The sequence below is a fragment of the Macrobrachium rosenbergii genome, chromosome 16 (assembly GCF_040412425.1).
Source record: "Macrobrachium rosenbergii isolate ZJJX-2024 chromosome 16, ASM4041242v1, whole genome shotgun sequence".
Classification (NCBI taxonomy): Eukaryota; Metazoa; Arthropoda; class Malacostraca; order Decapoda; family Palaemonidae; genus Macrobrachium; species Macrobrachium rosenbergii.
Window position 1 is genome coordinate 1,831,564 of NC_089756.1, and position 18,994 is coordinate 1,850,557.

The 18,994-nt window shown below is 38.5% G+C and overlaps 1 long non-coding RNA gene across 1 annotated transcript in view; it reads right to left on the reverse strand.

Annotated features, from left to right (window-relative positions):
* Nucleotides 1-722: 722 nt before the first annotated feature.
* The window catches only part of LOC136847048 (uncharacterized), a 75,722-nt gene continuing 57,450 nt past the window's right edge, over nucleotides 723-18,994 (reverse strand). Inside the window, exon 2 of the long non-coding RNA XR_010855599.1 lies at nucleotides 723-1,104. This is a non-coding gene — a long non-coding RNA (uncharacterized lncRNA). The remainder of the gene's footprint in view (nucleotides 1,105-18,994) is intronic.

Genomic DNA, 18,994 nt, shown 5'->3' on the forward strand with positions numbered 1-18,994 from the left:
CAACCTCCTGTAGCAGCTACAAAATAAGCGGTTCTTCAGGCAGTACATCCCTGTGTGTTCAGGACTGGGAGACTTTCCAGCTTTCCTTGCAAGCATAGGCTTTCTCGCCGAGCAGCAATGGATATAGCTGGATATCTCTTGAAGTCCTCTGCAACACTGTCCCAGGGACTGGATCCATCTTCGTTGGTGGGTGCCGTTGACGGAACTTCTTCTTGGGTCAGAGTTGCTCTCCAAGTCTGGACCTCCGCCGAGGGTTGCTTCTCTCCCTTTCATATGTGAAGAACGTAGGCCCTTGCGACCTAGTCTTCTATGTGAAGTAGCCTTCTTCTCCTCAGTTGAGATTTAGCTACGGATGAGAAGCTGCTTCGGTCTTGCTGTCCCAGGGAACTGTTTCCTGGGTGGCATGTTGTAACGGGGGTGCTGTTGCCTAGACCCTACAGGTTCTTTTGGTCACTGCATCCCATCACTTTTTCAGCATGCTGGGCACCAGCTTGGAAAGCCCCAATATTCTGGATTAAGCCGGTCCAAGAATCCTCTAGAATTCTTTGAGTATGCTCACAAACAAGGTTTGTTTGGTCTTGGTGGAGAGAATTGCCTTAATCTCAGGTAAAATGTGGTTTGCTATTGTGGTAGTTATGCCATGAATATTAAAGTGGAAAAGAAATGTATTTTCTCTACAAAAACTTATTTTAATATAGGGGCAGATTATTATACCAGTGAAATCCTTCGGTAAAAAGGAAGTTCTTTATTCTACAAAAGACAAAAGTTAATGAGCATTTATCTAGAACATTTGATATACTCAATCAAAATAAACAATGGGGTACAAAATATAACAATGAGAATTAATTCAATCACTGCTACAATCTTCACTAAAATGTCTATTCACAAGCATCTCACTGTAAGACAAACATTTCTAAAGTTTGTCTAAAGGTTCATTCACTTTATTATGGAACAATGTTTCGGGCACCATTAATTTGTTCTCATATGCCCTATGTTTAAAGATTATTGGTTACTCTTGGGAAGCTCTCAGTCAAGCAATTAATTAGGAAAATCACTTACAAAGCTCGCCTTCAAGAAGCTTACCTGAATGGCAAGCTTCTACATCTGTGGGGAAGAAACAAATAACAGTTAGTAGTGGAAGGAAATATTAACACATTAGCAACAAAAATAAAAAATCACACAAAAAAATTCCTGAAAATTCTTTACAAAAATTTGAGTCACTACAATGTGACTCTCGTTTAGGGTTCCTGTCCCATGCTCTGCATGCACCCTTACGAGAGTCGTCGGATAGAGATGTGCCCTCTTAGGACCATCTCTCATCCCGCTCCGGCCTCGGCATAGAAGATGGAAGAACAGGTGAAGGGGATCAATGCCTTGACTACATCTATTGTCAGGTTGAGTTCTTCTTGTTCCCCTCCTCCTTGGACTTTGTATCGATGATCCAGATCAGTCGTTACTTTCTCCTATTAGGGAGGTGTGGTACTTTCTGAAAAGGCTCGACATTCCTAACCTGGATGTCGTCGACGTTTTCGCTAGTACTATCTCTCCCAAGGAAGAAGTGCCTAAGGACACATCTTTCTCCTGGCTTCGTGAAGCGATTGAAGGAGGTACTCGACAGCTGGCGACAACGATACCGGTACTTTCCACCCAAGAGCTCACGAAGTCAATGGCTTGGTCCATCCCTCACATTCTGGAAGTTTCTGTTGGTCTGGAAGCAAGATGTGGTCTCATAGACCACACTCTTGTCTTCCTTTTTTCCTTGGCCCTGTGGTGGCTACTCAACAAGTTGTGTTTTCTTACCTGGCTCCTTCAAGAGGACTATAGTACACTCACATCAGCCGTGCATTTGATGCCTAGCGCCATCCCTTACGACGCTCCTGATTGTCTAGTGGTCAGCCAATCACAGCACTGGAAAATGGCCCGTGTGCAGTCTCTCTCAAAGCTCCGGAGTGTGAACATCTCCGCTCCGAGACTTGAGGAATCTCTTTCAAAAGTTATAACTTTCATTACACCTCAGTTTTACCCAAAGAATAGTAGTGTTTCCCAATTTCATCAATAAACACGTCAAGTCAATGGTTGAAGGATTATAATAATATATGAATTATTTACTTCAATAAACTTAATGGTAAAATATTTGGTAGTGAAATAAACAAGAAATTTTTAAAGATAAAATGCATACTTTCATTCCTTACATGGCATCGCAGTGCAATTATCATTTATCATCTTGTGTCTCATAAAATTTCGTAGCTTAAATGTCATGGATGGCAATGCTACCTAAAAAGTATAGGTAGGGCTATCAATCAATATGAAAATAACAAGCAAGCGATTAAGAATATTGAAATGTGCAGGGATGCACGCAGACTATAGCCTATCCTGGGCAACCAGCCGGCTCCTTACACATTCCTTACTTCTAGAGTAATCTCTTGCTTTCGCTTGTTGTTATTTGGGGCCATGCTTGAATGACGTTTGTATGTCAGATCTTGCATTCTAGTTCAATAAACAAGCCTAGGATTATGTAATGACTCGTCTATGGCCGTCCGAATAAAGAGGTAACTTCTCTACACGGGTGCGACCAGCTGCACTTGACAGTAGGCCTATGGTAGCGCCCTATCAGGGGCCGCGATACGGAAAACAATTAAAATTAGTAATTATACACTACATAAATACATAGAAAAGTATGGTATGTGTATGTAACTTTTTTTTAGGGGGGCGAGGAGGCTCACAATATTAGTAGTGTAGCTGATTGAAGACGGCCATAGACGAGTCATTATATAATCCTAGGCTCGTTTATTGAACTAGAATGCAAGATCTGACTTACAAGCGTCATTCAAGCATGGCCCCAAATAACAACAAGCGAAAGCAAGAGATTCCACTAGAAGTAAGGAATGTGCAAGGAGCTGGCTGGTTGCCTGGGATAGGCTATAGTCTGCGTGCATCCCCGCACATTTCAATATTCTTAATCGCTTGCTTGTTATTTTCATATTGATTGATAGCCCTACCTATACTTTTTAGGTAGCATTGCCATCCATGACATTTAAGCTACGAAATTTTATGAGACACAAGATGATATATGATAATTGCACTGCGATGCCATGTAAGGAATGAAAGAATACATTTTATCTTTAAAAATTTCTTGTTTATTTCACTACCAAATATCTTACCATTAAGTTTATTGAAGTAAATAATTCATATATCATTATAATCCTTCAACCATTGGCTTGACGTGTTTAGTGATGAAATTGGGAAACACTACTATTCTTTGGGTAAAACTGAGGTGTAATGAAAGTTATAACTCTTTCAAGACATGTTCCTCAGGTCTCGGAGCGGAGAGTTCACACTCCGGAGTTTTGAGAGAGACTGCACACTGGCCATTTTCCAGTGCTGTGACTGGCTGACCACTAGCCAATCAGGAGCGTCATAAGGGACGGCACTAGGCACCAAATGCACGGCTGATGTGAATGTACTATGGTAGCATCTCGCCTAAGGTGTTGGTTTTGGAAATGAGAAGGATACCGAGAGTGACTGGCCTCTCTTCCTCCTCCTTCCCCGTCCTCCTACTTCTCCTCCTTCGGGATGAGAATAATTAGACTTGAACCAATACTTGCTGGATCTGGTGTCTGATGCGGTAAGACTACACATCGAGCACCCGTTCTATTTTTCTTCTAGAATCATAGAAGCAATTCCGCTCCTTCCTCTACCAAGGGGAGGAAGGAGAGACTGGCAATAAGGGAAACCCTATCTCGGGTTTTCCTTACTGCCTCCGACTCTAAAATTCTTCCAGCCTATTTAGTATGAGTTACGTTTCCTCACTCATGAGAAAAGGTCCAGCATCTGACATTTGATCCTGCAGTTCCTACACTCCGATCAATATGTCAGAGGCATGGTGCTCCTCCTCGCTCTTTCATCCAGAAGGAATATAGCCCAGGTACACAGAACTCCAGTCAGTTCAAGAGATTCACTCAGATTCCTCCCTCCAACCAGTGAGTCTCCCTAATGTAAAGGACTGTGGTTTGTATATCGTGTAGGAACAAATCACCTTTTTTGAAAGGAAATTGTATTTTTCCTAACTATACAAACCTGAGGTCCTTTACATTACATTTTATGCCCGCCTCATGTCACCCCTCAATCTGAACCTGGACCGAAAGGCAAACTGGAGTGTTTCCATCCAGGCAGGCTGGTATTCCCGCCTACCTGGTGGTAGTTACTGCCTAACCACCTTGTTCAAGAGTTTAACAGCCGTGTCCAGCTTAACCGTAAGCAATTCCTAATTTAAAGGACCTCGGGTTTGAATAGTTAGGAAAAATACAATTTAATTTCAAAAATTGTGATTTGTGTGATCGAATTTTCTATTTTTGCTGCTGTGATTTTTTTGTGTGTTTTGTTGTGAATGTTTAATGTAAATTTTTTTTTTTTTTTTTTTACTTGCAGTTTGCTTGAGCGAGATAGTGTAAGACAGACCCCACTCCCCTTCACCTTATCCATGTGAGCTTGAAGCTGTTATAGGCTTCATTTTGAAATTACCAAATCTGACTAACAGCTGGAGAGGCCGAAACCAACTGATTATGTCTATGGAACGTCACTTCTTTAGCCATTGTAATCGAAAAGCACTGAAGGAGTAAGAGGATGAGATAATAATTTTCCGATGGCTCACCTGTGGTTCAAATCAGCTTTTATACTCAGATTCAGTTTCTGCGAGGAAGTGTTATGCTTGGACAGAAGAAACAGAAAACTATGCCAGATTGCAAAGACAAAAGCACTTGGTCAGGCCACTGTTGAGTTGTTCATAAAAAGTTTATGGGCTCTCGGCTCAGTTGGAAGCCTTAAGTACAGTATAGTGTGTGGAAAAGGAGAAATCACCTCAAAGAGGGAGACAGAAAAAGAGTAGAGTGAGAAGTTTGAGGTGAATCAAGGAAGTGAAAAAGGTTACTGAAGAAGTTGATGTTGACAGAACTATGTAGTAAAGAATACAACATTGGCTTTCCTGGTTTACCAACAGCAAGACTTAATAGGTTAAGGTTTTTTGATAGTTGGGGAAGAAAACTATGGTATTAAGACTGAAGTTAGGATAAGTTTTGATGAACTATAGTGATGTTTAGTGGTCGTTGTAGATTAAGATTTATGAAGTAGGCTTGGTTCTTTTAGGTGGTCGTGGCAGATTAAGGTTGATGAATTTCAGGCAGGTTCTTTTTTGATGGTCGTTGTAGTGTTAAGAGTGATAAATCAGGCTAAGTTACAATTCTGTAGGTTAAGGGAATAAATTAGGTTAGGGAAAGTCAGAGTTTTATTTAATAACCTCCAAATCTGTCCCATCATACTGCACCAATTGTGTCCAAGAAAAACCCCTACGATGTACTTTCTACCGCTTTGGTTGTTCTGTGTAACTCCCTGAATTTTTGGCTCCTTTAGAAATATTGGGTACCTTGCACTACCCAGTACTGAAGTAGTAGTGTGTACATTCTTTGCACATGAAATCTGTACTTAATCTTACAAACTGTGAAAGGAGTCACCAGTAACAAGTCATCCATCTACTTAGGAATGGGATCTTATCTTCACATGTACTTTGACTTAAGAACAGGCCTGTGGTGCTATTACTTGGGTATATGTCTGCGGTGCAAGAAAGAGGCCAGTTAGTGACCCAAAATATATCTAAAATATATCAGCACACTTCTCATGACAAGTCCCAGGAGATGATTCCATGATGACAGTGTTAATGGAAGACAAGAAGTCCCCTTACCTGGCTGCACTGAGAATGGAATCCACAGACTCCAAACTAATCATCATCAACTGTGTGTGAGCTTGCTGAAGGGACTATAATTTATGATAAGCCTCCATCTTTGTCACTTTTGGAACAACAGAGTGACCACCAAAGCAGTGTGCTTTTTTACGAGGATAATTACTTCCCTAACCAAAGTGATCTGGATGTACTGACATCAGACAAAGTTTGCTGTAAGGGTGATGTTATAGCTGTCAAAGAGAATTTACGTTATGCAGTAATTTGTGCCGCCAATTCCATGCTTCTTCATCTCTAATAGCAACTGGATGTTTAACAAGGAATCAGAAAAATTAATGGCCAAAAAACAAAGTCTACTGCTGTCAGACTTCTTGGCAGTTACATATCTACCATCAGTTATAAACATTTTCACTGTGTACACTGGAATTAAAGATGCATGTATTAGTGGCTACTGTTCTTTTCTTAGTGACAAAGTGAAAATCCATAGACTGCGCAAGAGTCCTCTCAAAAAGTGAATCCTGCACAAAGGATCACATCCTTATTGACAAGACATCTGCCTCCAATCAGCGATACAGTGTAATGATGGAAATCCTTCATTCAAATTAATGGCAACACCCTTCATAACTGGTGGACTGGAAAAACGAATTGGTTTTCATCTTATCAAGACATTGAGTTAACCACTCAAAGTTGAGGTTGTCTATGATCGAGAGCGTGTACGAAAGTGCGTAAATGTAACTAAGTGCATAGTTGCGTAAGCCCAAACCACACTGTTCCAGACGTGCACAACAAGGAATGTAGCTCCCCTTGTTTTTGATTTGAAATGCCATATTTCTCCCTTGTAAAAGGTATGCACTTGTCTTAGTTTATAATGTACATGTTGCCATAACACTTGCTAGTGTTCTTTTGTAATTTTACCTTGATGTAATGGCAAATTACCAAGAATTATGGTAATGTTACATAAGTTGCACCATGTTGAGCTTGTACATGGTTGCAATTGTACCACCAACCGTAGGCTAAGATGTGCGATATTCTTCCATAAGATTATGAAAATGTCAATTCTTGAGTCAAATGACTGTTAGGAACAATCGTTTGTCGATTGTTCCCTTAGTGGATTGTTGCCTCCTTTATTTGTGTTTTTTTCATGCTGGTGAGTTGACGTCTGTCGTGGAGTGCTTGACAGCGTCAGTCAGGTTCGTAACAGCAACAAGTCAGGTTCGTAGCAGCAACGAGTCAGGTTGAGGGTAGCAGCAAGCCAGCTGGAGTAGTAGCAGCAAGCCAGCTGGAGTAGCAGCAGCAGGTATCCATACCTGCGAGTCAGGTCCTGGCAGCAGAGCAGCGGAGAGTTTCTTGAAGACGAGATGGTTGCCATGTCGGCTCTGTCATGGTCGTCGTAACTGGAGGAGGACGTCAGTACGTTTCTTGGATGACAAGATGGTTGCCGTGTCGGCTCTGTCATGGTCATCGTAAATGGAGGAGGACGTCAGTACGTTTCATGGAGGACGAGATGGTTGCCGTGTCGGCTCTGTCATGGTCGTCAGTACTGGAGGAGGACATCAGCACTGTGCTTGAGGACGAGATGGTTGTCGTTTCGACTCTGTCAGAGTTGTCCTGCGGTGTTCCTGTAAAGCAGCCTGGGGCTGTTTCGACGGCTCTATTGAGTTCGTCTGATGATGTAACTTCATCATAGTGTATCTTGAAATGATTTTGAGTAACCTTGTTATCGCATTTATTGTTCATTGGAGGTAACATGTTTATTGAGTCAAAGAGCTCATTTTTGTGTGTTTAATGTTATTGAGTATTTCAGTACGTGTTTTGCGGGAGTAATGGGTGTTTAACACGATGTTTGTGTTGCTGTTATTTATGCTCTCTGTTTTGAAGTAATTTACTGACTGAAAGATATTTTATATAAATTTTGGGTTTATTATTTTGCTCTAATGATGTTTAAGACATATTTTACTAATTCTGTCTGCTTGTCTGTTTATAATGTTTGTTGAGCTGCTCATCTTTATGATTGCCATTTTTTTTTATGTTCACTGCCTTTTTTTGACTTTTTTATTTTGATTATTGCTGCTGCTAAGAGTTTAATTCATTTGTGGTAATGTTCATTTCATTGTATTATTTTAAATTTAACTGAACCTGACTCGACTGTAAATATGTACATAGCTTACTGTAAATAAATTAATTTTAAGGTAACTTTTTTGTTTTGTTCTGCTCCTCCCTCCTTTGTTTGTCACCTCTCGTCAGTCATTACAGCCCAATTGCTTGTTTATTTTGAAGAACCTGTTGATCTCGAAAAGCGAGATCATAATATTGGCGACCTTGCCAGGATCGGTTCTGTTTTGGCTGGCGGGGTTGTGGCAGCATTGGGGAGAGTTTTTTTTGTTTGTAAAAAAAAAAATTTTATTGTAAATTTTTTTTTCTGTTAGGTGGGGAGGTGTTAGGAACAATCGTTTGTCGATTGTTCCCTTAGTGGATTGTTGCCTCCTTTATTTGTGTTTTTTTCGTGCTGGTGAGTTGACGTCTGTCGTGGAGTGCTTGACAGCGTCAGTCAGGTTCGTAACAGCAACAAGTCAGGTTCGTAGCAGCAACGAGTCAGGTTGAGGGTAGCAGCAAGCCAGCTGGAGTAGCAGCAGCAGGTATCCGTACCTGCGAGTCAGGTCCTGGCAGCAGAGCAGCGGAGAGTTTCTTGAAGACGAGATGGTTGCCGTGTCGGCTCTGTCATGGTCGTCGTAACTGGAGGAGGACGTCAGTACGTTTCTTGGATGACGAGATGGTTGCCGTGTCGGCTCTGTCATGGTCATCGTAAATGGAGGAAGACGTCAGTACGTTTCATGGAGGGCGAGATGGTTGCCGTGTCGGCTCTGTCATGGTCGTCAGTACTGGAGGAGGAAGTCAGCACTGTGCTTGAGGACGAGATGGTTGTCGTTTCAACTCTGTCGGAGTTGTCCTGCAGTGTTCCTGTAAAGCAGCTTGGGGCTGTTTCGACGGCTCTATTGAGTTCGTCTGATGATGTAACTTCATCATAGTGTATCTTGAAATGATTTTGAGTAACCTTGTTATCGCATTTATTGTTCATTGAGGTAACATGTTTATTGAGTTAAGAGCTCATTTTTGTGTGTTTAATGTTATTGAGTATTTCATACGTGTTTGCTGGGAGTAATGGGTGTTTAACACGATGTTTGTGTTTTATTTATGCTCTCTGTTTTGAAGTAATTTACTGACTGAAAGATATTTTATATAAATTTTGGGTTATTATTTTGCTCTAATGATGTTTAAGACATATTTTACTAATTCTGTCTGCTTGTCTGTTTATAATGTTTGTTGAGCTGCTCATCTTTATGATTGCCATTTTTTTATGTTCACTGCCTTTTTTTTACTTTTTATTTTGATTATTGCTGCTGTTAAGAGTTTAATTCATTTGTGGTAATGTTCATTTCATTGTTTTATTTTAAATTTAACTGAACCTGACTCGACTGTAAATATGTACATAGCTTATTTGTAAATAAATTAATTTTAAGGTAACTTTTTTGTTTTGTTCTGCTCCTCCTCCTTTGTTTGTCACCTCTCGTCAGTCATTACAGCCCAATTGCTTGTTTATTTTGAAGAACCTGTTGATCTCGAAAAGCGAGATCATAATATTGGCGACCTTGCCAGGATTGGTTCTGTTTTGGCTGGCGGGGGTGTGGCAGCATCGGGGGAGAGTTTTTGTTTGTAAAAAAAAAATTTTTATTGTAAATTTTTTTTTTTCTGTTAGGTGGGGAGGTGTTAGGAACAATCGTTTGTCGATTGTTCCCTTAGTGGATTGTTGCCTCCTTTGTTTTTTTTTTTTTAATTGCTGGTGAGTTGACGTCTGTCGTGGATGGCGTCAGTGTCAGTCAGGTTCGTAACAGCAACAAGTCAGGTTGTAGGCAGCAACGAGTCAGGTTGAGGGTAGCAGCAAGCCAGCTGGAGTAGCAGCAGCAGGTATCCATACCTGCGAGTCAGGTCCTGGCAGCAGAGCAGCGGAGAGTTTCTTGAAGACGAGATGGTTGCCGTGTCAGCTCTGTCATGGTCGTCGTAACTGGAGGAGGACGTCAGTACGTTTCTTGGATGACGAGATGGTTGCCGTGTCGGCTCTGTCATGGTCGTCGTAACTGGAGGAGGACGTCAGTACATTTCTTGGATGATGAGATGGTTGCCGTGTCGGCTCTGTCATGGTCATCGTAAATGGAGGAGGATGTCAGTACGTTTCATGGAGGACGAGATGGTTGCCGTGTCAGCTCTGTCGTGGTCGTCAGTACTAGAGGAGGACGTCAGCACTGTGCTTGAGGACGAGATGGTTGTCGTTTCAACTCTGTCGGAGTTGTCCTACAGTGTTCCTGTAAAGCAGCCTGGGGCTGTTTCGACGGCTCTATTGAGTTCGTCTGGTGATGTAACTTCATCATAGTGTATCTTGAAATGATTTTGAGTAACTTTGTTATCGCATTTATTTTTCATTGAGGTAACATGTTTTTTGAATCAAAGAGCTCATTTTTGTGTGTTTAATGTTATTGAGTATTTCAGTACGTGTTTTGCGGTAGTAATGGGTGTTTAACACGATGTTTGTGTTGCTGTTATTTATGCTCTCTGTTTTGAAGTAATTTACTGACTGAAAGATATTTTATATAAATTTTGGGTTTATTATTTTGCTCTAATGATATTTAAGACATATTTTACTAATTCTGTCTGCTTGTCTGTTTATAATGTTTGTTGAGCTGCTCATCTTTATGATTGCCATTTTTTTTATGTTCACTGCCTTTTTTTTTACTTTTTTATTTTGATTATTGCTGCTGTTAAGAGTTTAATTCATTTGTGGTAATGTTCATTTCATTGTTTTATTTTAAATTTAACTGAACCTGACTCGACTGTAAATATGTACATAGCTTACTGTAAATAAATTAATTTTAAGGTAACTTTTTCGTTTTGTTCTGCTCCTCCCTCCTTTGTTTGTCACCTCTCGTCAGTCATTACAGCCCAATTGCTTGTTTATTTTGAAGAACCTGTTGATCTCGAAAAGCGAGATCATAATAATGACACTTATATTATGACTGTAAAGCCAGGTTAACTGTACTGTGTAACAGCTAAGTTAGGCATGAGTACAGTATAGCCTAGGCTAAGGACTGCAAGCTGTTTGGCACAGATTGCTGTCCTATATGAACTTTTGTATTACTGTACAGGGAACCAGTATAAGAACCAGTTCTAGAAGGAAAAATTATTGAAGAAATACAACTAGGAATAAGTTGCCTTCACAACGTATCCACCTACTGTTAAAGACCAAGAAACATTAAAGAAACTGAGGGAGTCCGACTTTCCATTCCTTAACCCCAAGATAAAGATTCGTCCGTCTTTGACGTCAAGTACCATTTTCAGCTAAGAATAGGCCTAAGATTATTATGTGGTACACTTTTATTAGCTTAAGCCAGGGCTTGAACTGTTATATATAGTCTCGATTACTTGTCCTAAAATACATGGTAGCCTCCGAATGTAAATCAAGACAATTGAAAGATCAATATACAGTAGCCCCACATTATAACTGGCATCAGGGATGTGAGCACTGCACTACCTAATGGCAGTATTCAAATTTTGCTGCAGTACTAATGAGCCTCCTAGAAAAACATTCCATAACCAGATGTTTGACCAAGGTGACCAAAGCATCCTACAAAACTTTAACAATCTCTCTAGAAGATCCAAGTACGATGTGGTAGTCATCTGATGAGGCCTTCAACTCACAGACAGTTTTCTCACTTAACCAGAGCCCCTGTTCCAAACATTATTTCTGTGGTGTGCTCATGGTATTAGACATCATTTAGCAAACTCATACCCTACCAGTAAAATGAAAAAGTAAACTGAATTAATACTGACATTATTTTCCCTACTAGTAAGGAATAAATGGTGTAAAACATTGTTGGCCATGAGCTTTGTATCTGTCATCAAACCTGGCATTCTCTTTCTGTGTAACTAGTTCACTCTCCTTGAAAGTAAAGTACAGTATGCACATTCCCTCCTAAACATAACATGTTAAGCAAGTCTGGGAGAGAAACCAGCTGTTCCCTATAATGCTGCATTCTCATTCATAGTTACAAAAATTGATGTTCATGTGTCTATATCATTCTAAAAAGAGCTTTGATCCCCAAAGTGACAGTTGGTGACAGCCATTCTTGATGAGTAAATTTTACAGCTGATGTTAACTTGATGTCCTTGGTAAAGTTTCTAAAGAATTAAAACAAGATACATAACTCATTTTTCATCCTTTGATGAGGCAGTAAAAGTCAATCACTGCCTCTTAAATCAAGACTCATGAGTCACAGCCTTCCTCTAACTTTTTTTGCAGTCTTGATGATGATAAAGATATACCCTGGACTTTGTAAAGTCAATACATTTTATGCTTCCCCATGGCATGGTCCAAACGATGACTGCCTTGACTGTGGTTCCATCCATCCCGTCTATCTTTTTCTCTAAATCTTAAGCAGAAAACCCTTATGGACAGCCAACAGACCACAGTATAAACCCAAGAGGGATCCAAAGGGAAATCAGCCTACAAAGAGAGACAAGTTGAAGGAAAAGGTGATAAATAATTCAGTGTGAGAGAACAGAAAATAAACCTGATACACCTGAAATCTCCGAAAGCAGGTGTGAGTTTGCTCCTCGTTTAAATATCTGGAGATCAGAAGACTACACTAGGCATATTAATGAAATGCAATCTTAGAAGTCCATCATAACCTAAAATTGTTGGAGTTTTCTGATGTTGTTTTGTGATATAATGAGGTTATTCTGAATGTCACTGTTCAATATGCTGGAGAGTCTTGTTAGTCTGGTGCTCTTGTCCCCTGTCGATGGTACTAAGAAATGACAGACCTCACCTATCACAATGTATACTGGAGCAGAAACTGCAAAAGATACTTGAATATGATGATGTACAGTCACCAAAGGAGTATCACCTGCACCCAGCATATTTCAAGTTTCCTTTTGCATTGGTACTCCTACCTGATGTTCTTTCAGATGCACAAACCATAGAGGTGACTATACTGAGAAGAAAGGCACGTCAACAACTGAAGAAAACAACATTATTATTATTATTATTAAAAAAGTTTAACCAGACCACTGAGCTAACTATCAGCTCTCATAGGGCTGGCCCGAAGGATTTGGATGAAATGACAGGTCTAGGCTAGAAGCCTAGCACTGGGACCAAATAGGTCACTTGATATGGTGATGAATGAATGAAAATGAAATTAAAAGTTGCACAAAGGCACATGCTCTCATACTGGTACACACTCATACAATAAATAAACAGAGGCAAATGCAACTGAGAAATGAGCTCTTTAACAAATGATTCCTGAAGAGAATCAAATATAATCATGCTCCTCCATTTTATTTCCACTGTAAGCACTCATCACAATGATCACCTTGGCATCAGAACGGAGATGTCATGAACTGTGTGTGACTTACCACTTTGATTAAGATGCCTTTGCTACCCTCATAACAATACTACTCCAGAAATTAACATGCGAAACAACTTCTTAACATTAAAGCTACAGGGAAATACGTCACATCCCCTTGTAAAGATGTTTTAACCTCACAGAATCCAAGCCACACTCAGGATACTGTTGACTAAAACTGGTAAGTCTAAATGTGATGAAAACTTTGACTTTCATGAGAGAAAATCAATGTTTTCATATTATTTTAAAAAAGTTTAACCAGACCACTGAGCTGACTATCAGCTCTCACAGGGCTGGCCCGAAGGATTTGGATGAAATGACAGGTCTAGGCTAGGAGCCTAGCACTGGGACCAAATTGGTCACTCGATATAGTGATGAATGAATGAGAATGAAATTAAAAACTGCACAGAGGCACACGCTTTCATACTGAAACACACTCACACAATAAATACATACATACTCAAGTTTCAGTATATACACACTAAAAAGATATATTAATATTTAAAATAAATTTATTAAAATTTTAAAATTTAGTTGTTTTAAAATTCATTAGACCCCTAAGGGTTTTCGTATTTCTATTATTTGCTTTTTATATTTTATCAATTAAATCACAGCTCCTCATGAACATTAAGACTGGTATTACTGAAAATGTAATAGATTCTGACAAAATTTCCTTCACTGATCTATTTCCAAAATTTGATAATCGCTGCAGGTTGTATTTTGAACATTCACACATTACATGTTTCACAGTTATCAATACTTTGCAATCTGGGCATTTGGGAGGAGGACCACATGTACTGTTCATTAAGTGTCCATGTGTCAAATGAGCATGGCCTATTTGAAGACATCAGAATAACTTGTGTGTGTCTATCTCTTTGATATGACAAACTCCATTTTCCAACAACGGATTTTATCTGTTTTAATTTATTATTTTCAGGTTCTTCATTCCATATATTTTGCCATTTACTTACAATGATTGTTTTTATATTTTATATAGTCACTAATAGGGATGTCTACATTTGCTCTTGTCATGTGGACTGCTTCTTTGGCTGCTTTATCAGCCTCTTCATTTCCTTTAATCCCTACATGGGCAGGGATCCAACATATTTCAATATTTTTTTCCATTATTATACAATTTATGGAGTGAAAACTTAATCTGTTGTACTGTTGAGATTATCTCTCCTTTTTATGTTCTTTGTTGTATGTTTGTATGAGAGCCTCGATGGCACAGTCGGTTACAGCAGCAGCTTCGGACTTCGTAGAGGTCTGTGGCGCAGGTTCAAATCCGCAGCCGACTGATCAGAGAGGCGGACACTTTGCTATCCATGTAGACACCCCGGGATTATGTATGTAATCAACGGATAGGTTTGCTTAAAAAAAGCAAATGGGTGTTACAGACTAAATACACACACAAAACAAAGCCACTACAACATCATCTAAAAACATAACAAACATCTCACAAGTCTCGAACTCTCGACCTACCCGCGCAACAACTTCACACTGCTGGGAGAAAGGGCGTTGGGTCTGGTATGATACATGTAACATACGCTACCGGGGTCTAAGCAATGTCAGGCAGGGCAGCCGATCGAGACTACGGTCTACCCCAAAGCCAAATCAAAAGTCCCTCAAAAAGAAGGCATCGTGCTTACCCCATACAAAAATGGGAAAAAAGCACGTTAAAAAAAGAAGAAGAAGTTATATGTTTGTATGGATTTTAGTCTTTCTCTTCTTACCTTGGTTTCTTTCAAGGTGTCCTTCAGATCGCTTCGCGGATGATGTGCTATCTTCTTTTTATATTTATTATTTTTAAGTATTGATATCTCTCAGAAAGGCGTATAGAGAAGAGATCGGTAATTTCTTCACTTTAATTAGTATATAGTATTATAAGGATCAGTACAAAATTTAACCAGTTACAGTGATAGAAAACGAATCACTCTTGACTCAGTCTATATGGAGAACACTGAAGCGAGGGGAGACATACTCTCCCTTGAAGGACATAGTTCTGATCTCCTCTCTCCTGGCGTTCTCCAGCCTGTTGAACCCCTAGAACCCTAGAAAACTTATTATCTGCAATCTCCACCTCCTTCTAGCCTTATTGGAAGGATTAATCAGCAAGGCCTCCCCTTCAAGTAGCTGATTGGAAGGACTGTAGTGGGTGTGATTCAAATCTCTCCTTAGAGGACTTGATTGGAGGTGATCTTAGGAGGGTGTGTGAAAGACCCCTCCCAAACACAATTGATTGGAGGTTGAAGAAGTACATCACTTGGGCCAATCCCCAAATTCCTGGAACTTCCACGAAAATGCCTCCCTGAGAAGGTGGGGTTATAGAACCAGCTGCTGTAAGCATATAGGCTGTGCTGATTCATGAATTGGTTAGCTTAATCACGAGGCCATTATTTCTCACTTTTACGACTGTTTTTATGGTTTCAACACATATACTGCTTATGGTTTCTGCCTCGATCAGCGTATTGATAACACGATACAACAACAGCTTTTGGGCGTTATCACTGTGTTCTTTGCCTCTCTCTTTATTCTTATTTCTCTCTCCTAACTTTTTCTCTTTTCTCTCTCTCTCTCTCTCTCTCTCTCTCTCTCTCTCTCTCTCTCTCTCTCTCTTTTCTATCTAATTTCCCTATCTATTCTACACCACAACATCACTCGGTCACACTACCTCACACTCCCCTCAGTGTGACAAAAAGAATACAGTTCAATGGATGATTGCAAAATTACACAAATAAAATAACGTATTTATATGATTGCCCATCAAGTAAATTCTCAAAAAAATATTTAAAATGCACAAACTGTGTCAATGCACTAATGCAAAAAAAAATAAATTAAGAATATATGGTAGAAAATACACATATTATATCATGAATTAAAAGAGATACACATACATACATACACATATATACTGAATTATTATACTGTAAAAATGGTTAATTGTTTTAACACATAATGTAAATAATAATACATAAAGAATTCAGTAGTAAATTATGTCTGTAAGATCACTTTACTCTTCATTGGCCCTTTTTATTTCTGTTATAATCCTCTCAATATTTGAAATTACCACACGTTTGACCAAAATTGCAAACACTATTATTACAATAATGATTATGACTAAATTGAATACAGACAAAATTGATGAAACATTTTCTTTGTAATAGAAAGATTCATCTACTAAATCCAACTCATTTATTTGTTTTAACTCTAACTGAGACAGTTTAAATTCTTTAACTTCACTAGAGTAGTTCATGTATGGGGTATTTTTATGGATTGTGATTTCTGTGAAGACATGAGGTTCATAATATAATTTATTAGGAATAACTAACTTGCATGTCTTATCAAAAGCATGGACATTATTGAAATTAATTTCAGTACTTATATTATGGCAATTAATAGTTGCTGTTACTGAATTCAGTGAAAACACAAAAACTGACTGTTCTACTAGGATGGAAACAAAATCATGTTTGGATAATTGTGTACACAGTACTGTCTCTTGATTTTTGTTTTCAATTATTTCTTGAACACAAGGATAGGCATTAGTAGTTTCATACAGGTTGTCAAGGTTGCAAATATACTCTTTATCCTTCAAAAGTATACAATCTCTTAACTGAACATCAGTAATAAATGACATCATTAGCCCATGTTCTTCTAATGCAAAATTGATGTGGTTGACATTTGAGATAATTACGTTTTCCTTTATCAACATGGGAAAAGGATGTATGGACATCAGTACATCTGCCTCTTTTTGATTAAATGGTAATACTAGAAGAATCTTATTTTTAACTACCTTGGTGGTTATCAAATTATAATAGACCATTATATCTTTTACCTTAGGGGTATAATGTCCTTCTATCAAAAATCACTAATTATGCCTCTAACTCCCTAGGTTAATTAATGTTGACTTAATATTCCTTTATAGGCTAACAAAATGGCATTTAACAGATCTTTATGGTCTTGCAATACGATTCTAACATTGTTCATAAACGTAATTAAATGTTGTTAATCTGTAATTACCTTAATCTAATTTGTAATATTGGTATTCACATCATTAATAAAATCTTTTATTTTTTTCAATTCTTCACTGTTTAAGTTTTGAGAGCTTATAATCTTATTTAACACAATGCCCCTTGTTGCTGCCCATTTCTCCAGTTTGTCTATACGGGCACTTTCTTTTTCTACATTAGAGTCGGTGGCGACTCCAAATAGTTGATTAAATGCTGTTCCTATAAAAGGTAAGAGGGATCGTTTGGATCTGGTATTTAACACACTTCCTATGTCATTATCTAGTTTTTCCAACAATGGTAAAACACTGTTATTTTCACTTTTCCTAATTAATGATTTTAATTCCCTTTCAATGTCAGTTCATTCACAAGCACTGATGTAATGTCAATACTCACAATTCCCAAGTCTTTGATTAATTTCACAGATCCCGTTTTCTCTAGTAGTGCACTCTTCCGGATCACCACCTCGGATGACACATAAAGCAGTGTTATGATAACCAAGAAGAACTGCATGTTTGTATCTGTAAGAATAAGCCTTATCAGATATTCTGTATACATGAGGTATTTTAATGCCTACACATTGTTTATATCTAATAGTTCAACACTTTACATAAATTTATCTTTTTCTTAAGTTGTATTTGTTATTATACTCGTATTGGTTCCTGTTTATCTTCTTTCAATAATTCAATTATTCTCTTATTGGACCAAGAGTCTGTTTTTATTACCTTTACATGATTGGTATGAACAATTCTTTCTTTTAGATCACTCTCACTTATGATCTTTAGCTTATTTAACTTCAACACTTCTAATACCCTATAAGGACCATTAAACCTTCTGGAACATGATTCTGAACATATACCTGAGCACCTACTACAATTTTTGGTTTAGCTGTATTTTTGTCATAGTACTTTGCTTGGACATTCTGAGCTTTCTTAAGTCTAGTCCTCGTCTGTTTGATCGTTTCATACGTACGTCTAGTTTTCCAGGCAATATAGTCATCGTAGTTATAAGTATGTCGGGGTGGTGTGGCATCATCTAGTAACGTATTTGGTAGTCTCTTCTCGTATCCGTATAACAAGTAGTGTGGTGATTCTCCTACTGTCTCATTTACAGTATTGTTTATAGTAAACTGTACGTCTTCCAAAGATAAATCCCAGTCTTCTGTATTAGGTTTAACTAAAGTTTTCAGGATGTCCTTTATCTTACGAATTGTTCTTTCGACTGCTCCATTTGAACTTGGTTTATATGCTGTGATTTGACATTTATTTATCTCATAAAATTCACATAATTTTCTTAAAAGTTCACTAGTAAATTCTGCTGCGTTATCAGAAAGAAGAACTTGTGGACATGAATGTCTCGTAATATTTCTAGACTTAAGAGCTTCTGCTACTGTAATTGCATCTCTATTTCTTACTGGTACAATCTCTACATATCTTGTTAGATAGTCTAAAAAGACTAATATTTGTTTATTCCCTCTAACAGTAGTAGGAAATGGACCTAAAAAGTCCATAGATACGACCTGAAATGGATTCAACTCCGACCGGTATTTTTCAAGTGGAGCTTTTGGATTTACGTTACCTTTATTTCTATTACAAACTACACAATTTTGTACAAAGTTCTTGGCATCCTCACTGCAATAGGGCCAAAAATAGTTTCTGGTTAGGATTCTAGTTGTCTTTTTGATTCCAGGATGTCCTGCTAACTTGTATGAGAGTGTTAGTTCTAAAACTTCTCTGAATAGTGTTTTTGGGATGTATAGACGAGAATAACCATTCTTCTCTGTTGGTATTTTATACAATAATCCA